The sequence below is a fragment of the Girardinichthys multiradiatus genome, chromosome 8 (genome assembly GCF_021462225.1).
Source record: "Girardinichthys multiradiatus isolate DD_20200921_A chromosome 8, DD_fGirMul_XY1, whole genome shotgun sequence".
Classification (NCBI taxonomy): domain Eukaryota; kingdom Metazoa; phylum Chordata; class Actinopteri; order Cyprinodontiformes; family Goodeidae; genus Girardinichthys; species Girardinichthys multiradiatus.
The window spans coordinates 17349685-17374262 of NC_061801.1; the positions used below are offsets into that span (position 1 = coordinate 17349685).

A 24578-nucleotide genomic window follows, 5' to 3' on the forward strand; every position below is an offset into this window, starting at 1 on the left:
AATGCAGATGAATACTTTTGAAAAAGACAATATATGTGTCTTTGAAACAGCAAAAACAAACTATGTTTCTGCCTCTACTCCTGAAACTGAACAGTCAAAGTTCAATCATAAACAAGCAGACCAATAAGAAAACAGCTGGCTTCACATTTATATGTGACCATCACAGAGCATATACAGGGGTTGGACAATGAAACTGAAACACCTGGTTTTAGACCACAATAATTTATTAGTATGGTGTAGGGCCTCCTTTTGCGGCCAATACAGCGTCAATTCTTCTTGGGAATGACATATACAAGTCCTGCACAGTGGTCAGAGGGATTTTAAGCCATTCTTCTTGCAGGATAGTGGCCAGGTCACTACGTGATACTGGTGGAGGAAAACGTTTCCTGACTCGCTCCTCCAAAACACCCCAAAGTGGCTCAATAATATTTAGATCTGGTGACTGTGCAGGTCATGGGAGATGTTCAACTTCACTTTCATGTTCATCAAACCAATCTTTCACCAGTCTTGCTGTGTGTATTGGTGCATTGTCATCCTGATACACGGCACCGCCTTCAGGATACAATGTTTGAACCATTGGATGCACATGGTCCTCAAGAATGGTTCGGTAGTCCTTGGCAGTGACGCGCCCATCTAGCACAAGTATTGGGCCAAGGGAATGCCATGATATGGCAGCCCAAACCATCACTGATCCACCCTCATGCTTCACTCTGGGCATGCAACAGTCTGGGTGGTACGCTTCTTTGGGGCTTCTCCACACCGTAACTCTCCTGGATGTGGGGAAAATAGTAAAGGTGGACTCATCAGAGAACAATACATGTTTCACATTGTCCACAGCCCAAGATTTGCACTCCTTGCACCATTGAAACCGACGTTTGGCATTGGCATGAGTGACCAAAGGTTTGGCTATAGCAGCGCGGCCATGTATATTGACCCTGTGGAGCTCCAGACGGACAGTTTTGGTGAAAACAGGAGAGTTGAGGTGCACATTTAATTCTGCCGTGATTTGGGCAGCCGTGGTTTTATGTTTTTTGGATACAATCCAGGTTAGCACCCAAACATCCCTTTCAGACAGCTTCCTCTTGCATCCACAGTTAATCCTGTTGGATGTGGTTCGTCCTTCTTGGTGGTATGCTGACATTACCCTGGATACCGTGGCTCTTGATACATCACAAAGACTTGCTGTCTTGGTCACAGATGCGCCAGCAAGACGTGCACCAACAATTTGTCCTCTTTTGAACTCTGGTATGTCACCCATAATGTTGTGTGCATTTCAATATTTTGAGCAAAACTGTGTTCTTACCCTCCTAATTGAACCTTCACACTCTGCTCTTACTGGTGCAATGTGCAATCAATGAAAACTGGCTACCAGGCTGGTCCAATTTAGCCATGAAACCTCCCACACTAAAATGACAGGTGTTTCAGTTTCATTGTCCAACCCCTGTAAGCTGTTTTGTCTTTAACATTGCAATGGTTTGCCCGTTCTTTTTATATACTATTCTTGACAGAAAGTGAAGCAGACAAACTCTATGAGAATACATCAGTTGTTGTAGCTACTAATATGTGGGTGACATTGTAAATGAAGAAGGGTCATCCCTAAGCAGACTGGTGTCATACCTTGCTGTTATGTTTTGTGGGTACAGCAAGTGCTTCCTACAGGGGACTCGGAAAAAGTGACTTACCCTGCTGTGAGAACACAGCACGGGCACAGAGTATGTGACACCGACCTCATCCAACATCATCTCACTCCCAACCCTCACCCTGCCCTTCAAAGGGCAACAAATAAATCAAACATCGTTTAAAATGGCACAAAGAGAATAACATATATTAGACAGACAAAATAAGCTGCTCAACTGCATCCCCTTGTTATGTCTGACACCTTCTCTCCCCCAGGCATGCTGCAGCTCCCACACATTTCTGTAAGTGTGACTGGCTCTGATATTTCACTCTCTCCAGACTTCAGCTGTGCATCTCGGTGCACCAGGTGCACAGACAGACAGCCAAATGGCGGTACAGATAGCACATAAACATGCACAGGCAAATATAAAGGCAAACACTGACCCAGACAGAGCTCATGATGTCATCTTGCCTGTCATCTTCTTTTCAAAAAGATTGAAATCTTTTTGTTTTCCTTGAAAGAGGAAGATGGATTGTTATCATCAGAGGAGATGAAAGGAAGACAGATAATGGATAAAGAAAATGACAAACGAAAAGTGACACAAAGGGTTCTTAAAAACTGGTTGAACTGAGAGAGAGAGACAAAGAGAAATGACAGGAAAACAAGAGGACAAATAGGAATACAGAAGGCGGTGATGGATTAGCTGGCAGTGAGAAGGGGCTTTTGCAGGGGGAGCAATTTGGAAAATCTCCTCTTCAGCTTACTGTCTGCACTGATGAAACACTGAATTTTATATTTTCTACAGGCAACCACCACAACTGTGCTCTTGTGAGCAGACGAATGCTCACACTTCCTGTCCTATTGTTAGCCTTATATATATATATATATATATATATATATATATATATATATATTACATTTTTTGCATATAATAGAAATTACTTTATTTGCTCAATTAAATTAATGAAAACAATTTGTGGTTAATAATTTTACATATAATATTTAAATTTCCCTTGCTATTATAGTCAGCAAAATTTCTATCCAGTTTCTATCTAGTTTCTGTTGGTGTGTGCCTCCCCCTGCAGCGTAGAAGATGTATTGTGTTGTGTGCAAAACAGTTTTTCCTCTATAAAACATTCATTTTTATGTAACTGATCTGGTTATGTAAGAAGAAAATCTGAACAACACAATAGCTACAGCTACATTCCTACTGATGTAAAATAACGTCTCTTATACATATTCATTATAATCATTCTCCACTTCTGGCTAACAATTCGTTCCTCCATTCTCCAGTGTAAGCTCTCCCTGCTTGCTCCTCATAGCCTTTTCTGGCATCTTTAATTGTCTCAGGTAGTGCCGGTTTTCCTCAGGGTAAGAAATGGCAGACCGAGGCAGCCTGCAGATGGCCGGGTTCTCAGAGGAAAGAAGGAGGAAGATGAGAGTTGACAGGCAGAAAGGCCACGTGCAGGCGGTAAAGCAAGCTGAAATAGGATATGACAGAAGTGGGAGAGCATGACACATTGTTTTAGAGACATCTGCAGAGGAAGTCTGTGGGTAGTCTCCAAAAGAAAGAAACGTTCTAACTTACCACAGGCATTAGTTTTGAGATTACTGAAGTCACATATGCACTGAAAAGTGCTAAAAAAAGAAACATTAAAAACACATTTTATTATATCGTTTTCTACTTATATGCCTGATGAAGAATAATAAACATAATTTTCAGTCTTACCACATTAGAGCCAGTATATGTCTCCCATGTTAAACCATAAGAGATACCTCCAACAGCAATGCAGGACAGCACACTGTAATGTCCACAAAGTCCCGAGTAGATGTCCTTGTGAGAAGCAGCTGATGTAAGTCCTGCAAGAACGTTGCAAAGGTATCAAACCTGGTACAACCAAAAACGTCAATGTATTTTATTGGGATTTTTTGTAAAAGACCAACACAAAGTAGTACATTGCTTGAAAAGCATTGTGCACAAATGTATTCAGGCCCCCTGAATGAATATTTAGCAGAACCCCCTTTTTGCTTTAATCACAGCAAGTCTTTTTGGGCACCTTTACCAATTTTTCACTCATAGAAATTTGAAAGGTGGGGCTTGGAGCAGCAGACATTCAAATCTCAAGTGGAAAATCTGCAAACAACTATTAGCACACTCCAACCTCCATGGGAGAGTGGCAAAAATAATGCAATTTTGAATGGACTTTATATGAAATCCTGTATAAAACGTGCTACAGGACATGTAACAAACATGTGGAAAAAGGTGCTCTGGTCAGATAAGTAACCTTTTAAGCCTCCATTCCAAAGACCATGTGTGGAGGAAAACTTACACTGCACATCCCCATTAACACACGATCCCCACTGGAAACCATTGTGGTTGTACTGATGGGATGCTTTTCTACAGTTAAGTGGAAAATGGATGGAGCTAAATGCAAGATGACAATGGAAGAAAATCTGTTACCAAGTAACAAATCCTTTAAAATGGGACAGAGGTTAAGCTTCTAGCAGAACAACAACAATATGCATGTCCCAGTTAAAGTCCAGACTGAAATTCGGTTCTGGATCTGGGCAAGACTTAAAAAAGTAATGTTCACAGATATGTCTTCTCTGACAAGGCTTAAGCTATTTTGCAAAGAAGAATTGGCAGAAATTTCAGTCTCTAGACATACAAAGCTGGTAGAGATATAATTGCAGCCAAAGATGGCACGGCAGACATATTTATAGACAATGCTTTTCAGGTATTTTATGTGTAAAATATTCAGTTGTGTTATGATTCTGGGCTGTTTTGTCTGCACTGCCTCTGTCTGCCTGCTGATCATCTCTGTGCTGAAGCTATTCTGATGATTGCTTTCACCTGCTTCTTCTCAGCCAGCTCCCTAATCACACCTCACCCACTCCACCTGTTCACCTGGCTTTATAAACAGCACGCTGGCTGGCAGACAAACAGTGCCAGATTATTGAAAGCCTTAATGTGAGTACATGTCCAGCGTTCCTCCAGCGTTCCTTCCTTGTCTGATTGCCTGATCCTGATCCAGTTTTTGCCTCCTGGATTCCTCTGCTCTGCCTTGCCGATGTTGGATATCTCCCTGGCTTCTAATTTCTGGGCATCGACCTTATTTCTGCTTCTGACTACCGCTCTTTCGGATCCGCCTGCCTAAATCTGCCTCCCTGTGAGAGAATTTAAGTGCACCCTTCCATCAAACATTTTGACAGGTGGGCGGGACTTCCGGTGAGGGCGGGACTTCCGGTGGGGGGCATATGGGCGCCATGTGGTTGCCATGTGGGCAGGGGGGGTGTGTCCAAGGGGCGTAACAGTGGATGTTGATTGGTTGTCGTCATTAGGGGCGATACCTTAAATGAGTCAATTAAAACACAGGGGTGTGTTTAAGGGTGTTACGGGGAAGGCCTTAAATGAGCCAATTAAAACACACAGGGGTGTGTTTAAGGGTGTTATTAATAATCTGTATGTTTTTTTCAGGCGTTAATACATCTAAAAAACAAAACAACAAAAAAAAGACATGCATCCTTTTATATTTTTAAAGGTATAATCAACTTAATGTTGACCTATCACATGAAATCCTAATAAAGGAACTGTGTAACCTGACAGAATTGTAAGTTAATTTTTGCTTTACAGCAGGACCTATTTGTTGAATATATGAGCCAGTCTAAATCCGTTCAAAATAGAAAAGACCTAAAAAAGTAAATAAAAAAAATTGTGCTTCACTACATCGATGGAACGAGAAAAACCTTCAGCTTCTGCGTCAACATACTGGAAAAGCAGCTGAAATAGGTAAGACGAATATCAGATTAACAGAAAAAAAAAAGAACATCAGTATACTGTTTCCAAGTTATAAATTAACTAGCAATGATGTGTTTGTTTTGAATAATGAGAGACTCCATTTTAGGAAAAAGGAATGATAATTTAAGTTACCTGTAGCTTTTCTAAAAAACATTTTACTTTTTCATCTTAGAGTTACAGGGGGTTACAACTGTTAGGGGCAATGTCAGGAAAGGGGCAGTTACGTCTGTTTCTTAGATAACATATCACCTTTGAACTCAAGAAGGGTTTTGGTCTTAAAAACATAGTCTTTGCAGTTGAGAGATAGAGGGGAGTACAAATGTTTCTGTACCTCTTAAAAAATCCAGATTGTCGTCATCCTCAAGCATTGACAGTGGATCAAAAAGGTGGTTTCAGGTTTCCAAGACTTGAGCTATCACCAAAAAAGTAATAGTAAGATCATTTAAACCCTCTAATATGCACTCAAACACAATCTCCTAAAGCAGTATACATTTCAAACTATGGCTCTATTAAATTTAATAGAATATGCATGGTAATCTCTGTTTAACTATAAATGACTTTTTTAAAGAAAATGAAATTGGAGTGCATCAGATTGTTAAAAAATTCTTCAAACTGTAAATAAGATAAATGTATACTATTAATAATGAATATTGTTTTGTACATAGTCCAGATTTATTAATCTATTGCATCACACAAAAGCAGAGGTCATTACAAGTTACTTTATTCTTTTAAATGTTTTTGTTTTATTATTATTGAATGGTTGTTGCATAGTCGTAACCAGGGTCTATTGAAAAGAAAAAACATTATAGTTGTTTTGTAGACAAATTCTTTTTATACACTCAAGCACAATTTTAATCAGTTATCAGTTTTGTATCAGTACAAGGATGTTTTTTTCTATGCTTCAATAGTACTCAGTGCAGAATTCTGTTTTTGCAGTATAATTTTGACAACATTCTGAAGATTCGCATTCTTGTACATAGTATAATTGCAACGACAATCGTTTTGGAAATTCTTTGAAATGCTGTGTGTACTGATTGCTGTCGCTTCATTTAAGAAAAATTGTATCTGCTAAATTTCTATGTCACTGACAATAAACATTTATTTACTTTGTGTATTTTAAACTGGTTTCTTATTCCTGTCATTTTTACATCTTTACAGTAAGTAATCCTCTATATTTAATTTCATTTTGAAACTTTGTTTTGTATAGACACCAACTTTGGTCATGTTGCAGTCACTTTGTAGTGTCATCTATTGTCAAAACAACTTCTGTGCATTTAGAAAGTTGTATACAATTGATTATATTTCATAGAGTGCATAATATTTTGGATCCATGCTTTTGTGTGCATTCTGCTAAGTAAATGCAATAAACAGATTTCTAGAGTTTATTCTTGTTTTTAAACTTGATTTACAATAACTCAATTGACTGTGAGAGTCAGTTGAGGTATTAGTATTTTTTAATGCTATTACAATTTCTTTACACAACTATTTAGCATACACTAAATTGCTAAGCAGATATATTAGAATGCACATGCAGTACTTTTACATAACACACTGGGATTTTAAAAACAAAACAGCAACCCACACATGGCTTAATTCTTCCCTCTCAAACTTTTAAGTTCTAAGGTTTTTCATATTTTGTACATATCTAGTAATTATGGTGTATGTTATTTTTCAAACTTTTTCACTTTGAATTAATATTTGTTTAGTAAAAATCAGTGGTCTAACTTTTTTACGATTAAGGTTAGATTTCAATTCAATTCAATTTTATTAATTTTAGGAATATAGCACCAGTTCAGAGCAAATGTCATCTCAAGGCAGATGATAAAACAGAGAGTTCTAAGCATGTAGCTACAGTGGTAAGTAAGGACTCCATATTAACAAGAAAAACCTCTAGTAGAACCATGCTCAGTATAAGTGGCCATCTGCTGTGATTGGCTAGCTTTAGAGGGCAGAAAGTAAACAGAAAAAAAAAACACAGAAGCACCAGTCCAGGAGTAGTTTATTTGGGAAAGAATACAGCACACACCGTTAGTGACATCACTAATACCATTAGTAGTTCCATCTAAGAAACACAATAAAACAAGAAAGCACTGAGCCAGTAGTAGTATCAATGGGATAAGAAAATTAAGAGTAAATACCTGCAGCAATAGCTCACTGGCATTATCCTTGAAAGAGACAGTTAAAGACAAAATCCCTAGGCAGAGTGTATCTTCTATGAAAACAACAAGAATGAGAACATACACTTTATTAGATTATGACACACAACACAAATACACCACACAAAGGTTTCTATTTACTCCTGCAATTTCTAGTTATGATTAAAGTTCCTTGTCAGGTTAAACACAATTTTGTGGCCTCACACATTTAAGATAATAAAAGGAATAGAAGTGTTGCACATATATTTATTCTGAACTTTTGTTATTTTATTTAGAGAGCACTCACATGTTGCATTTCTAATTTAACAAATAAATATTAAAATCGTTTAGAATTTCTTCCTTTAGGAATTTCTTTCTTTAGGAAGTGGCATAGAGAAACACTTTTAGAATTTTGACATTTTCTTATGAAGAGATGGTAAAAAATATGAGGACAAGTAGAAGGAAAACTGCAGAAACAGAATATCCACATGCTCTTTCTAGTATTTTTTTAAGGAAACATTGAACTAAAGCAGAACCATCTGCTGGAAGAGGTATGGACAGTAGAGGCAGACAAGCCATTTGGGTGCTTTCTACCAAACTGGTTTGTGTGGCTTTAAAAATGTTTTTTATTGTTGGCATTTGCCCTTTGCTTAGCTAGATGAAAGAACAATGAGCAGGTTAATGGAGACCATTAACATATAAAAATATAGTGACAAGCATGTTCATGTTATTTTTACTTGTAACTGTTTTTTTTTTAAGATGAACCTAATAAGCTATTAAAAACAAAAGCAATTCAACATAAATATAATGTCAAATAAACATTGGTATAAGACAAAATTATTGTCTCTTGTCCAACTGCTGTTTATTTCAATGCCACTTACCTCATAGTATATATATGTCAATAAACTGATCTACACTTCAGAGTTGTGCTGATTTCAGTTTAACCTTCTTGCTCATCACCAACATTGGATATTTTGAAACCTTATGAAGTTAATAAATACTACTTGAAAAGGTGTGTGTTACTCTTCTGCAGTGTAGTTTGACATTTTTAATCAAAATGTTATAAAAGCCGATAAGTGGTGTTCTCAAACGGCACTTGTGAGTTGCTCAGTAACAAAACCAATTACTATTTCTTAATTCTATTTAGAGTTACCTTCACTGGTATGACAAAAACGTGTTTTTATTATTGAAATGTCATTAGTTCTTGACTAATTCTACAAACACATTCTGAAGTTTCAAATAATTTCTATAAATGAAATATACAACATTTGCTTACAGTTAACTGACTACACACCAGAATCAGGACATCTCTTCATAGCTTATAATGTTAGGCATATGTTGTACGCAGACCATGTCAATTACTATTTTCACTTAATATTAAAAGTTCTAAAAATTACATTAGCTTAGGAATTACCCTAGCTAATCAGCAACATTCACATTTGCCAAGTTATTTCTTCGTAAATAAGAATCATGAAAATGTGTTTTTTCAAAGATATCACACCTTATAATCCCATCACACTATTGAGTATGAGCCTTTTGTTTTTATTGCGTTAGAAGACATGATTCCACAATAAAATAACACTAACCAATCCTCTTCCTTACAGTTGGGCCAAAAATTATTCATATCCTGGAAAGTATAGATGTATATTTTTTTTCATTTAACTGAGAAGTTTGTTTCTCACATAAAAGGAAAAAGGCATCTCTCCAATGACAACAAAATAATTAAAATCTTTATAAAAAAATTGGCATGTTAAAATTTTTTTATGTTCTCAGTGTACATCCACAATGCTGAAAAGGAGTGTTTAAAACGTGGCAGAAGTAGTGGCAGAAGACATTTTGATGTATCCTAAAATCTCTTTAATGGCCTCATGTTTAGATTTACCTATCACGTGAATAGGATCCCACTACGGAGGCGAGAGCTGGTGTAAAGCAGCTGGTCTCCAAGCACTCTTTCTTCTCTGCCCCTCAATGTGTTGCAGTAGCAGGGCTTGTAAAACAAACCAAAAGTGTCTGAACCAATATAATCAGCACCTCTCTGACAGCATTCGTTTTTACTTCACTGTATGGCCATAAAAGTCGCATCTGAATTTGAACACAGCAATAGTGAATGACATCCGTGAATCAGTAATTCTGTGTTTAATTAATCTGTGGTTTCAAGGACTTTGATGTGTGACACAAAAAAACGGAATTTTGAAACTGAATTCCTTGGCTTTTAAACTGAATTTGTTTGCTTTGAAAATTGCTTTGCTATGTATTGAAAATTCCATTTGATAACTTTCATTTTCTATTCCAAAATTCAATTCCAGTTTCAAAATTCCGTTTTTTGTGTCACACATCAAAGTCCTTGAAACCACAGATTAATTAAACACAGAATTACTGATTCACGGATGTCATTCACTATTGCTGTGTTCAAATTCAGATGCGACTTTTATGGCCATACAGTGAAGTAAAAACGAATGCTGTCAGAGAGGTGCTGATTATATTGGTTCAGACACTTTTGGTTTGTTTTACAAGCCCTGCTACTGCAACACATTGAGGGGCAGAGAAGAAAGAGTGCTTGGAGACCAGCTGCTTTACACCAGCTCTCGCCTCCGTAGTGGGATCCTATTCACGTGATAGGTAAATCTAAACATGAGGCCATTAAAGAGATTTTAGGATACATCAAAATGTCTTCTGCCACTACTTCTGCCACGTTTTAAACACTCCTTTTCAGCATTGTGGATGTACACTGAGAACATAAAAAAATTTTAACATGCCAATTTTTTTATAAAGATTTTAATTATTTTGTTGTCATTGGAGAGATGCCTTTTTCCTTTTATGTGAGAAACAAACTTCTCAGTTAAATGAAAAAAAATATACATCTATACTTTCCAGGATATGAATAATTTTTGGCCCAACTGTAAGGAAGAGGATTGGTTAGTGTTATTTTATTGTGGAATCATGTCTTCTAACGCAATAAAAACAAAAGGCTCATACTCAATAGTGTGATGGGATTATAAGGTGTGATATCTTTGAAAAAACACATTTTCATGATTCTTATTTACGAAGAAATAACTTGGCAAATGTGAATGTTGCTGATTAGCTAGGGTAATTCCTAAGCTAATGTAATTTTTAGAACTTTTAATATTAAGTGAAAATAGTAATTGACATGGTCTGCGTACAACATATGCCTAACATTATAAGCTATGAAGAGATGTCCTGATTCTGGTGTGTAGTCAGTTAACTGTAAGCAAATGTTGTATATTTCATTTATAGAAATTATTTGAAACTTCAGAATGTGTTTGTAGAATTAGTCAAGAACTAATGACATTTCAATAATAAAAACACGTTTTTGTCATACCAGTGAAGGTAACTCTAAATAGAATTAAGAAATAGTAATTGGTTTTGTTACTGAGCAACTCACAAGTGCCGTTTGAGAACACCACTTATCGGCTTTTATAACATTTTGATTAAAAATGTCAAACTACACTGCAGAAGAGTAACACACACCTTTTCAAGTAGTATTTATTAACTTCATAAGGTTTCAAAATATCCAATGTTGGTGATGAGCAAGAAGGTTAAACTGAAATCAGCACAACTCTGAAGTGTAGATCAGTTTATTGACATATATATACTATGAGGTAAGTGGCATTGAAATAAACAGCAGTTGGACAAGAGACAATAATTTTGTCTTATACCAATGTTTATTTGACATTATATTTATGTTGAATTGCTTTTGTTTTTAATAGCTTATTAGGTTCATCTTAAAAAAAAAACAGTTACAAGTAAAAATAACATGAACATGCTTGTCACTATATTTTTATATGTTAATGGTCTCCATTAACCTGCTCATTGTTCTTTCATCTAGCTAAGCAAAGGGCAAATGCCAACAATAAAAAACATTTTTAAAGCCACACAAACCAGTTTGGTAGAAAGCACCCAAATGGCTTGTCTGCCTCTACTGTCCATACCTCTTCCAGCAGATGGTTCTGCTTTAGTTCAATGTTTCCTTAAAAAAATACTAGAAAGAGCATGTGGATATTCTGTTTCTGCAGTTTTCCTTCTACTTGTCCTCATATTTTTTACCATCTCTTCATAAGAAAATGTCAAAATTCTAAAAGTGTTTCTCTATGCCACTTCCTAAAGAAAGAAATTCCTAAAGGAAGAAATTCTAAACGATTTTAATATTTATTTGTTAAATTAGAAATGCAACATGTGAGTGCTCTCTAAATAAAATAACAAAAGTTCAGAATAAATATATGTGCAACACTTCTATTCCTTTTATTATCTTAAATGTGTGAGGCCACAAAATTGTGTTTAACCTGACAAGGAACTTTAATCATAACTAGAAATTGCAGGAGTAAATAGAAACCTTTGTGTGGTGTATTTGTGTTGTGTGTCATAATCTAATAAAGTGTATGTTCTCATTCTTGTTGTTTTCATAGAAGATACACTCTGCCTAGGGATTTTGTCTTTAACTGTCTCTTTCAAGGATAATGCCAGTGAGCTATTGCTGCAGGTATTTACTCTTAATTTTCTTATCCCATTGATACTACTACTGGCTCAGTGCTTTCTTGTTTTATTGTGTTTCTTAGATGGAACTACTAATGGTATTAGTGATGTCACTAACGGTGTGTGCTGTATTCTTTCCCAAATAAACTACTCCTGGACTGGTGCTTCTGTGTTTTTTTTTTCTGTTTACTTTCTGCCCTCTAAAGCTAGCCAATCACAGCAGATGGCCACTTATACTGAGCATGGTTCTACTAGAGGTTTTTCTTGTTAATATGGAGTCCTTACTTACCACTGTAGCTACATGCTTAGAACTCTCTGTTTTATCATCTGCCTTGAGATGACATTTGCTCTGAACTGGTGCTATATTCCTAAAATTAATAAAATTGAATTGAATTGAAATCTAACCTTAATCGTAAAAAAGTTAGACCACTGATTTTACTAAACAAATATTAATTCAAAGTGAAAAAGTTTGAAAAATAACATACACCATAATTACTAGATATGTACAAAATATGAAAAACCTTAGAACTTAAAAGTTTGAGAGGGAAGAATTAAGCCATGTGTGGGTTGCTGTTTTGTTTTTAAAATCCCAGTGTGTTATGTAAAAGTACTGCATGTGCATTCTAATATATCTGCTTAGCAATTTAGTGTATGCTAAATAGTTGTGTAAAGAAATTGTAATAGCATTAAAAAATACTAATACCTCAACTGACTCTCACAGTCAATTGAGTTATTGTAAATCAAGTTTAAAAACAAGAATAAACTCTAGAAATCTGTTTATTGCATTTACTTAGCAGAATGCACACAAAAGCATGGATCCAAAATATTATGCACTCTATGAAATATAATCAATTGTATACAACTTTCTAAATGCACAGAAGTTGTTTTGACAATAGATGACACTACAAAGTGACTGCAACATGACCAAAGTTGGTGTCTATACAAAACAAAGTTTCAAAATGAAATTAAATATAGAGGATTACTTACTGTAAAGATGTAAAAATGACAGGAATAAGAAACCAGTTTAAAATACACAAAGTAAATAAATGTTTATTGTCAGTGACATAGAAATTTAGCAGATACAATTTTTCTTAAATGAAGCGACAGCAATCAGTACACACAGCATTTCAAAGAATTTCCAAAACGATTGTCGTTGCAATTATACTATGTACAAGAATGCGAATCTTCAGAATGTTGTCAAAATTATACTGCAAAAACAGAATTCTGCACTGAGTACTATTGAAGCATAGAAAAAAACATCCTTGTACTGATACAAAACTGATAACTGATTAAAATTGTGTGCTTGAGTGTATAAAAAGAATTTGTCTACAAAACAACTATAATGTTTTTTCTTTTCAATAGACCCTGGTTACGACTATGCAACAACCATTCAATAATAATAAAACAAAAACATTTAAAAGAATAAAGTAACTTGTAATGACCTCTGCTTTTGTGTGATGCAATAGATTAATAAATCTGGACTATGTACAAAACAATATTCATTATTAATAGTATACATTTATCTTATTTACAGTTTGAAGAATTTTTTAACAATCTGATGCACTCCAATTTCATTTTCTTTAAAAAAGTCATTTATAGTTAAACAGAGATTACCATGCATATTCTATTAAATTTAATAGAGCCATAGTTTGAAATGTATACTGCTTTAGGAGATTGTGTTTGAGTGCATATTAGAGGGTTTAAATGATCTTACTATTACTTTTTTGGTGATAGCTCAAGTCTTGGAAACCTGAAACCACCTTTTTGATCCACTGTCAATGCTTGAGGATGACGACAATCTGGATTTTTTAAGAGGTACAGAAACATTTGTACTCCCCTCTATCTCTCAACTGCAAAGACTATGTTTTTAAGACCAAAACCCTTCTTGAGTTCAAAGGTGATATGTTATCTAAGAAACAGACGTAACTGCCCCTTCCTGACATCGCCCCTAACAGTTGGGATATAGAATAACTGTAACCCTGTAACTCTAAGATGAAAAAGTAAAATGTTTTTAGAAAAGCTACAGGTAACTAAAATTATCATTCCTTTTTCCTAAAATGGAGTCTCTCATGATTCAAAAAACAAACACATCATTGCTAGTCAATTTGTAACTTGGAAACAGTATACTGATGTTCTTTTTTTTTTTCTGTTAATCTGATATTCGTCTTACCTATTTCAGCTGCCTATGTTTTTAAGACCAAAACCCTTCTTGAGTTCAAAGGTGATATGTTATCTAAGAAACAGACGTAACTGCCCCTTTCCTGACATTGCCCCTAACAGTTGTAACCCCCTGTAACTCTAAGATGAAAAAGTAAAAATGTTTTTTAGAAAAGCTACAGGTAACTAAAATTATCATTCCTTTTTCCTAAAAATGGAGTCTCTCATGATTCAAAAAACAAACACATCATTGCTAGTCAATTTGTAACTTGGAAACAGTATACTGATGTTCTTTTTTTTTTTCTGTTAATCTGATATTCGTCTTACCTATTTCAGCTGCCTATGTTTTTAAGACCAAAACCCTTCTTGAGTTCAAAGGTGATATGTTATCTAAGAAACAGACGTAACTGCCCCTTTCCTGACATTGCCCCTAACAGTTGTAACCCCCTGTAACTCTAAGATGAAAAAGTAAAATGTTTTTTAGAAAAGCTACAGGTAACTTAAATTATCATTCCTTTTTCCTAAAATGGAGTCTCTCATTATTCAAAACAAACACATCATTGCTAGTTAATTTATAACTTGGAAACAGTATACTGATGTTCTTTTTTTTTTCTGTTAATCTGATATTCGTCTTACCTATTTCAGCTGCTTTTCCAGTATGTTGACGCAGAAGCTGAAGGTTTTTCTCGTTCCATCGATGTAGTGAAGCACAATTTTTTTTTATTTACTTTTTTAGGTCTTTTCTATTTTGAACGGATTTAGACTGGCTCATATATTCAACAAATAGGTCCTGCTGTAAAGCAAAAATTAACTTACAATTCTGTCAGGTTACACAGTTCCTTTATTAGGATTTCATGTGATAGGTCAACATTAAGTTGATTATACCTTTAAAAATATAAAAGGATGCATGTCTTTTTTTTGTTGTTTTGTTTTTTAGATGTATTAACGCCTGAAAAAAACATACAGATTATTAATAACACCCTTAAACACACCCCTGTGTGTTTTAATTGGCTCATTTAAGGCCTTCCCCGTAACACCCTTAAACACACCCCTGTGTTTTAATTGACTCATTTAAGGTATCGCCCCTAATGACGACAACCAATCAACATCCACTGTTACGCCCCTTGGACACACCCCCCCTGCCCACATGGCAACCACATGGCGCCCATATGCCCCCCACCGGAAGTCCCGCCCTCACCGGAAGTCCCGCCCACCTGTCAAAATGTTTGATGGAAGGGTGCACTTAAATTCTCTCCTGTGCATGACATTGTTTCCGTGCCCTGACCACCGATTCAAGCCTCTCTCTCAGATCCTGTCACCTGAATCAGTCTTCCCGGCTCTGAACCCTCAGAGGTTCCTGATCCTGCTGCTGGTGATTACCTGCCAAACGTCACCCAGAGCTTTCAATAAACCTTTTGATTTTGATCTGTTGTGTCCGGCTGGAATTTCTGGTCCTCTGTACAATCCGTTACAGTTTGCTTTTCCATCGACTTCATAAGTATGAAATATTTTGTTTTGGTCTATGTAAAAAAAAAACAAAAAAAGGACTTAAATACAACAGAACTTTATTTTAAATAAACTGGACGTTTTCCAGTTGAAATGAAACAAGAACAGGTGAAGGAGATATGACTACTTTTGCAAGGTACTGTAACTTTCATACTCTATTGAAAGTATGTTTATAAAATAAAAATGCACTCTACACATGTTGAGGAAACAGATTTTGGTGTATTTCACTACACCAAACTTTACACCATTCATCAAGATTTCTGTAAATGACTCAGAGTCATAATTTACCAGTGCACAGGCCAGCAGCAGAGCCCAACATGGTATTTAAACAGAAAGCTGGAGAGCATTGCAGCAGCAGGGCCAGGAGGATGAGACATGCAGTTCAGGGACTGTTGCAGGCAAACACCTGGCCAATGCCAATTGGCACTGACAATAGTAGCTGCAAAAACAAAAACTGTGCATCCGAGTTGATTCGACAAAATGGCTAAAGTAATTTAGATTATGTGCAGTTATTTATCTACCTGTGGTATATTAAGGTTTTCAAGTATGTCATTATGATGCAGATGTACGTTTGGCTGCATTTTTACCTAAAGGTGCAAAAAGAGTTTCACTTTCTTTTAAAATAGAGACCATCCGAGACAATTCAGCTATACGCATATAGTGAGCTTAGTACATACTTCGGGAAAATATGGGTGAGTGGCTTCTGTTGCTACGATGTGTAAGCAAGTCAAAATATTAAAGGGCAAAGTGAATACTGGGAGGTCCTATTTGGTTGCAATGTAGGTCAAAGTACTGGAGACCACAGGGCTGGCAACAAAGAAACAAAAGTGGTCAAAACATGACCTAGTTGTTTATAAAGTGCCATCCATAGGCTACTTAGTGGCGCCTTGTCACTAAGTATGGACGGCGCTCCGCACAGATGTTAAGTGTTGGTACAACCCCTATTTACCGATAGTCAGGGGTGAAAGTGAGCCGGTACGGTCCGGTACTGCGTACCACTAAAAGATTCTGCGCCGGTACGCAGTACCGGGAAGAGGGAAGAATGGCTGTTTGCTTTGAAGCCGTCATCCAGAACCAGTTAGGGCTGCAAAAATTCACGAGCACACAAAGAACATCAGATCCGCTACCAAAAGCCAGTCTAAAACATAAATATAGTTATTTTTCCCTCATTCCAAATTGTTTCTGAACTGTTCTGCTATGCTGGAGCCTCAATGCTCTTGCTTTACTTCTCTCCCCTCGGAGCTTGAGGTTTTTGTGAACAGCCAGGGTATAAAACGAGCACCGCTACGTTAAATGTCTGTCTGCTCGCTGCTACAGTGCCTTGCGAAAGTATTCGGCCCCCTTGAACTTTTCAACCTCTTGCCACATTTCAGGCTTCAAACATAAAGATAAAAAATTCAAATTTTTTTGTGAAGAATCAACAACAAGTGGGACAAAATCGTGAAGTGGAATGAAATTTATTGGATGTGTCAAACTTTTTTAACAAACAAAAACTGAAAAGTGCGGCGTGCAATATTATTCGGCCCCTTTGCGTTAATACTTTGTAGCGCCACCCTTTGCTGCAATTACAGCTGCAAGTTGCTTGGGGTATGTCTCTATCAGTTTTGTACATCGAGAGACTGAAATTCTTGCCCATTCTTCCTTGCAAAACAGCTCGAGCTCAGTGAGGTTGGATGGAGAGAGTTCGTGAACAGCAGTTTTCAGCTCTTTCCACAGATTCTCGATTGGATTCAGGTCTGGACTTTGACTTGACCATACCAACACCTGGATACGTTTATTTGTGAACCATTCCATTGTAGATTTGGCTTTATGTTTTGGATCATTGTCTTGTTGGAAGATAAATCTCCATCCCAGTCTCAGGTCTCTTGCAGACTCCAACAGGTTTTCTTCTAGAATGGTCCTGTATTTGGCCCCATCCATCTTCCCATCAATTTTGACCATCTTCCCTGTCCCTCCTGATGAAAAGCAGGCCCAAACCATGATGCTGCCACCACCATGTTTGACAGTGGGGATGGTGTGTTCAGGGTGATGAGCTGTGTTGCTTTTACGCCAAACATATTGTTTTGCATTGTGGTCAAAGAAGTTGGATTTTGGTTTCATCTGACCACAGCACCTTCTTCCACATGTTTGGTGTGTCTCCCAGGTGGCTTGTGGCAAACTTTAAACGAGACTTTTTATGGATATCTTTGAGAAATGGCTTTCTTCTTGCCACTCTTCCATAAAGGCCAGATTTGTGTAGTGTACGACTGATTGTTGTCCTATGGACAGACTCTCCCACCTCAACTGTAGATCTCTGCAGTTCATCCAGAGTGATCATGGGCCTCTTGGCTGCATCTCTGATCAGTCTTCTCCTTGTTCGAGATGAAAGTTTAGAGGGACGGCCGGGTCTTGGTAGATTTGCAGTGGTCTGATACTCCTTCCATTTCAATATGATTGCTTGCACAGTGCTCCTTGGGATGTTTAAAGCTTGGGAAATCTTTTTGTATCCAAATCCAGCTTTAAACTTCTCCACAACAGTATCTTGGACCTGCCTCGTGTGTTCCTTGGTCTTTATGATGCTCTCTGCACTTTGAACAGAACTCTGAGACTATCACAGAGCAGGTGCATTTATACGGAGACTTGATTACACACAGGTGGATTTTATTTATCATCATCAGTCATTTGGGACAACATTGGATCATTCAGAGATCCTCACTGAACTTCTGGAGTGAGTTTGCTGCACTGAAAGTAAAGGGGCCGAATAATATTGCACGCCCAACTTTTCAGTTTTTTATTTGTTAAAAAAGTTTGACACATCCAATAAATTTCATTCCACTTCACCATTTTGTCCCACTTGTTGTTGATTCTTCACAAAAACTTTGAATTTTATAGCTTTATGTTTGAAGCCTGAAATGTGGCAAGAGGTTGAAAAGTTCAAGGGGGCCGAATATTTTCGCTTTTTAACCCAGTTAAAAGCAAAGGGAGAGTAACTAGTTGTGTTTCATATTATTTTGCTGAATTACAACAACACAGCTTATGACCAGAGGTTTCACATACACTACACGAGAGCGCATGCGCACTTACCCCCAATACAGAACGGTTGCCAAGGAGATCGGTGCGTTAGATTTAATGGACTGGGAAATTTTACACAGGTGGTGCACAGACATACAAAAACGCCCCTTGCATTAGGACAGGACGAACAATATATCACTTACCATCTACAGACTTTTAAATAAAAACCGGGAAAACAACCAAACTGTCAAATATTTAATTTAAATGAAATCAAAACTTGACCCCAATGCAGTGAACAATAACTTCTTTGCTCAAAGAAAAGACAGAAACTGAAGAAGTTCTGAATCAGAAAATGGTTTATCATTGTTTCATACATGGCAGCTCTTTAACAATTGATATATATATATTCTACATTGTCAAGTTATTCTAATTTCTGCCTTATACAGACAGCATACAGTAAAGTAAAATATTGATACGTTTTAATTAGTTTGAGCTTTGACCTGGACACACACATATATATATATATATATATATATATATATATATATGCCCCCAGTGCCTCCCCAGCCCCCCTCCAGCTCCGCCCCTGAGTACCGGCAAGAATTTAAAACTACTTTCACCCCTGCCGATAGTACTGTACTATAACGTGTCACAAGGTCGGAGTATACAGAGAGAGGGATCTTTGACCACCCCACAGGTCTTCTAAAGGATTTAGGTCAGGGTACTGAAATACCAATGCAAAAAGTTGATTCTCTATGTGGTGAACCATTTCTGTGTTCATTTGGCCATATGTTTTGGATCACTATACAGCTTTAGTAATGGGAATGTTTATGTGAGAAGCTATTTTCTCCTGTCTCATCTTCCTTCGCAGGCGCTTAGATCAGCCAACCAGCTACTTTTAGTTGTCCTAAAAACGGAGCAACAATTTATAGGAGATCTAGCCTGTAATTGCTGTTGTTGTTTTATGTAATTGTTCCCAAACTTTGGAATGAACTGCCTTTAAACGTCAGACAGGCATCTTCGCTTCTTATTTTTAAGCCTCTTTTCTGAATAGCATTTGATCAGTTGTGAGTTGGCATGCTCTTCTATTGTATCTATTATATTTTTTTGTGTTTTAAATGTATGTTGGATGTCTTGCTTTATCTTTTATTCATTTATTTTAGTATGTACAGCACTTTGGTAAACTTGCTGTTTTTAAATGTGCTTTATAATTAAATTGGATTTGGAAGGTGGAACTTTATGCAAAAATCTTAAAGACTGATACAATGCTTGAACTTGAAACCAAAACACACATATTTGTGCATAGTTATATTTCTTTTTCTCACTTTCTCCACTCTCCGTTTTCCTTCTGCAGAAAATCTATTTTTTTCTTAACTTACCACAACATGGACATGAACAAATTTAGTACTAAAAGCCCCCAGTACCAGTTTGACTTGGGAGAAAACACAGCCATCGGCATACTAACCAAAGTTCCATTGTATCCATGAAGCCCTGCAAAAATCGCCTCCCTATGGTTTAGTTTATTTATTTGGTAGGGACAGATACAATAAACATAGATCATTATATACAAAATAATCTGATGCCTGTATCATAGTGCTTATACCCATGGCTAATTCGCAACACCTGTCCCTTGAAGGGCTTTTAACAGTTAAAATAAGTAAAAAGTAAAAACAATTACAATACAATCAGGAATGTCCAGAAACCAGTTAGCACTAATAAAGTCATTGTAATAAAATTAACACATCCACTCAAGATCAAACAAACGCGAGCATTTCATATGACATGACCACACTGCTGTATGAGCCAGGATTTTGTTTGGTTTTTGAAAGTGGACAGTCTAGTCAAAGTCTTAGTATTAGCAGGAAGACCATTCCACAGGTTGGTTCCTTTCACAGAAAATAACTTTTTAGCAAAATATGTTTTACAATTGGAACTTTACAGTTTCCACATGTGGCAGCTGTTGTTGACTGGAGGTTTCCAGTCTGTCAACAAATTGACAAAGTGGCTCAGGTGCAAGTCTAATTAAACATTTTAAAATCAACTTAATATAGCTGAAATTTAGAATAATTTATATTTACTTAAAATGTAACAGTGATGAAATCAACCATTTTTCAGGCCCAGTTATAAAAGCCTTTTAATAGGCTTTAAGGTACATTGACTGGTCTGAGACCAAACAGCAGTGCAGTACAACTATGGGGTAAGAACGCTGTCAAAAACAATGTGTATGTAAAGACGGAAATGTGTGCATATTAGTCAATAATTGTGCATAAGTAAAATCCAAAAGAGGTATATTTTCTCTGTAAGAATACAAAATAAAATGTTACAGCTTCAAGAAATTACAAACACAAAGTTCAAGTTTACAGTTGTGATTTATTCTTTATGAATACAATATGTTATAACAGTTTGTGAATACGATTTCTTTTCTTTGAGAATACGAATCTACATCAGCGACTTCGCGTCACGTGATCTCAGGCTCAGAATATAGTGGGTGGAGTTATACAATGATGTACAGTAGGTGGCAGTATGCGCCACCTACTGTACATCATTGTACATTGTACTGTACAGCACCAAAAGAAGGGACCAAGAGCATTAACGACATTAAGACATATATAAACTTTTTAACATTACCTGGCTTTGTACCGTAGTTTCTTGGTCCGTTCTTTTGGCGCTAGTGCTGCTGCTTCTTCTTCTTCTGCTGGCGGTTCGCAACAAATTCAGAGGTGCATACTGCCACCTACTGTACATCATTGTATAACTCCACCCACTATATTCTATAATTTAGTTTTGTATTTCATAAAAATAGGAACAATGCTTTATTTATAATACTCTTGATTTCCTCCCTATCTCCCCTCTGTTCCTAATATTCCTTTTAGACTGAATTACCTCCCATTCCGGCATTACGTTTAATGGCAGTGAGGAGTGTGACAGTGCATACGCAACGCAAATCGAATTACGCTCCACTAACCATCCTGAGATCACGTGACGCCAAGTCGCTGATGTAAATTCGTATTCTCAAAGAAAAGAAATCGTATTCACAAACTGTTATAGCATATTGTATTCATAAAGAATAATCCACAACTTGAACTTTGTGTTTGTAATTTCTTGAAGCTGTAACATTTTATTTTGTATTCTTATAGAGAAAATATACAATACCTCTTTTGGAGTTTACTTACTATTGACTAATATGCACACATTTCCTTCTTTACATACACATTGTTTTTGACAGCGTTCTTACCCCATATACAACAGATATGATACGATCACTGTATTCATAGCAGTTCTCTTTAACGTGACAAATGATGCAGATCAATATACTCCAAAACCACCTTTCACATTTAATCTAAAGCATTCCATCGTTGCCCTGGCATGTATGTTTAGCGTCATAGACCTGGTGGACACAGTATCATGTCTTTTACAGACTAACAGATTTTTCTTCCAGGATGGTCCTGTATTTAGATTCATCCATCTGACCAGCTTTCCTGTCCCTGTGCAAAAGAAACATCCTCAGAGCATGATGATACTAACACCATGTTTTACCATGGAGATTGCGTGTTCAGGGTAATGTGCATTGTTAGTTTTCCTCCACAAATACTGTCTTTCAGGTTGGCCAAAATGTTTAATTTTGGTCTCATCTGACTAGAGAACCACATTCCACCTGTTTGCTGTGTCCCCTTGTTGCAAACTGGGAATAGGACTCCTTATGGCTTTCTTTCAACAATGATTTTCTTCCTACTTATTTTCCATAATGGTCTTACTTATGGAGTCCATGACTAATAGTTGTCCTATCAACAGATTCTAGCACCACTTAAGCCATGGATCTCTGCAGCTCCTGTAGAGATACCATGGGGCTCTTGGCTTCTAAAACATCACAATAAAATTAGTGACAATGTTGACAATGCAATTTTTAACCTTGATACATTTGTTTTAAAATGTAGACATATAAAAATGCAATTAAACAAATCATTCCCAGTGGGATAAAAAAAACAAAACAAAACAGATTAAATAACAATACTTTCCTTATTAGTTAATTGAAAATAAGAGGACTTTATTTTATATATACTTTTTTTAAACTTTATTCAGTTAACACTCTGGTATGAGTGATCCCACGTGTAGGACGAAGGAAAGAAGGCGGACGGACAGACAGATATCCAGATGTTGTCAAAGTGTCTAATCCACCCCATGTATTCCTCAAATAGTTGACAAGTGCACACAATCTGGGACACTCTGTGTGAAGATCATTCCCTTTATGCTCCTTGAAGTAGAAATGACTCCAGCGGAGAAGTGTGTGTTGGAATCCGAACCTCTGGCCCCATCTGTTGCATTTATTTCTTTCTCTCAGTCCTTTCTGTCCTATTTTTGATTTTAATTTATTTTATGATTTATTTTGAAGAATGATCAAAGCACTTTTCTGAGGAAGCTTCGCACTGCTACATCCTCAGCCACAGATTTCTGCACACAAACTGTGTGTGTTCAAGGAGCAGTGAACCTCTTGATGTACAGCGCAAAACATCCATCCAGAGTCAACAAATATGGCAGCTATTCAACAGAACTCTCTAAAAGGTGATAAAAATGGTATGATCATAAGTGGCTCTGATGAACAGTTCTCTAACAAGCAAAATATCAGACAACTTTACTATTAAATTGAGACTGGGTTATTGTTGCAGATTTTTTTTACATGTTTATGTTCAATTATGTTAAATTCAAAATAAGTATTTGAGACAGTGCTTTGCTTAAAATAACAGCATTAATTTAACTTTTGACTAAAACTAAGTGATCTAATAACCTGTACCAGTAAATATGAAACTGATCTAAACATTCTGTTCATATTCACAAAATGAAGCCAGTCTGATTTATTAGTTGATAAATATCTAAAACATACAGCAGAGTCACGTGAGAAAGAGTGGGTACTACTCATTCAAATATAGTGCTGGGGAAAAAAATTCTCATGATGTTTTTTATTTTTCACAAATAAATGTTTCACATTATAAAAAAAAATCAATGTCAGACAAAGATTTTTTTGATTAAACAAAAAAAGAAGTTTTCAGATTATTTTTTTCATTTATCAGAGGAAAAAAGCTATCCAAACCAACCTGGCCATAGCTATGATTAACCTAATTCTTTGGAAAGCTGGGTTCAGTTTCACTAGCCATTCCCAGTCTAGTTTACTATCAAACCTGTAGAATAAAAAAAAAAATACCTAAATAAAGCCCATCTGGCAATGCAAACTAGGCTAAAATGCTTCAAAAAGCAATATATCATTCCCTGATCTAAAGAAATTCAAGAACAAATAAGAATCAAAGTCATTGACATCCATTGGTCTGAAAATGGTTACAAAGCAATTTCTAAGGTGTTAGAAAAAATAGCATACGTGTATGTTCTGTCAGTGTCATGTCAAAAACCAAAACAGACCTTCTTCCTTACCTTTTTCTTGTTTATGATGAAAATACAGGTCTTTTAACTATCAGCTAATTTCAAGATTGTGTATTGTTGCCTCTTTTCTGTACAATCCCTGCCAGAAGCTGAAAACAAAGTAGGTCCATGCTGCAGATAATCAGCTATTAAAAGGATATCCTGACTAAGCAAAGCAGTGGCTATTGTTTCCATAGTCCCACTGGGACTAAAGAGATGCTCTAGGACATTTTTTTCATTAACTGGTCAGTACACTTGGATTTATAGTAAATACCTTATAGTAAAAAGCCTTAGAATACACAGAAAACATATATAAATAAATCGACCATTAAAGTTATTCACTGGGGTGGGGTGGAGGTGGGGGTGGTGGGGGAGCTGGGGGCAACCCACTAATAGCTGTTTGTTTTACTACATTATTGACCTAGCAATGGCTATTTCTTTATAGTTCTTCAGGCTATTCAAAATATTATGG

The 24578-nt window shown here is 36.4% G+C and overlaps 2 long non-coding RNA genes and 1 pseudogene across 2 annotated transcripts; 1 reads left to right on the plus strand and 2 right to left on the minus strand.

The window, feature by feature from the left end:
- Positions 1-2884: 2884 nt before the first annotated feature.
- LOC124873024 lies at positions 2885-21937 on the minus strand (annotated as a pseudogene).
- Positions 7399-9720, minus strand: LOC124873133. The gene is made up of 2 exons (XR_007039452.1): positions 9435-9720; positions 7399-7629 (listed from the first exon to the last, which is right to left on the minus strand). It is a non-coding gene; the product is annotated as an uncharacterized LOC124873133 (long non-coding RNA).
- LOC124873132 lies at positions 9868-13246 on the plus strand. The gene is made up of 2 exons (XR_007039451.1): positions 9868-10171; positions 11977-13246. It is a non-coding gene; the product is annotated as an uncharacterized LOC124873132 (long non-coding RNA).
- Positions 21938-24578: the final 2641 nt, after the last annotated feature.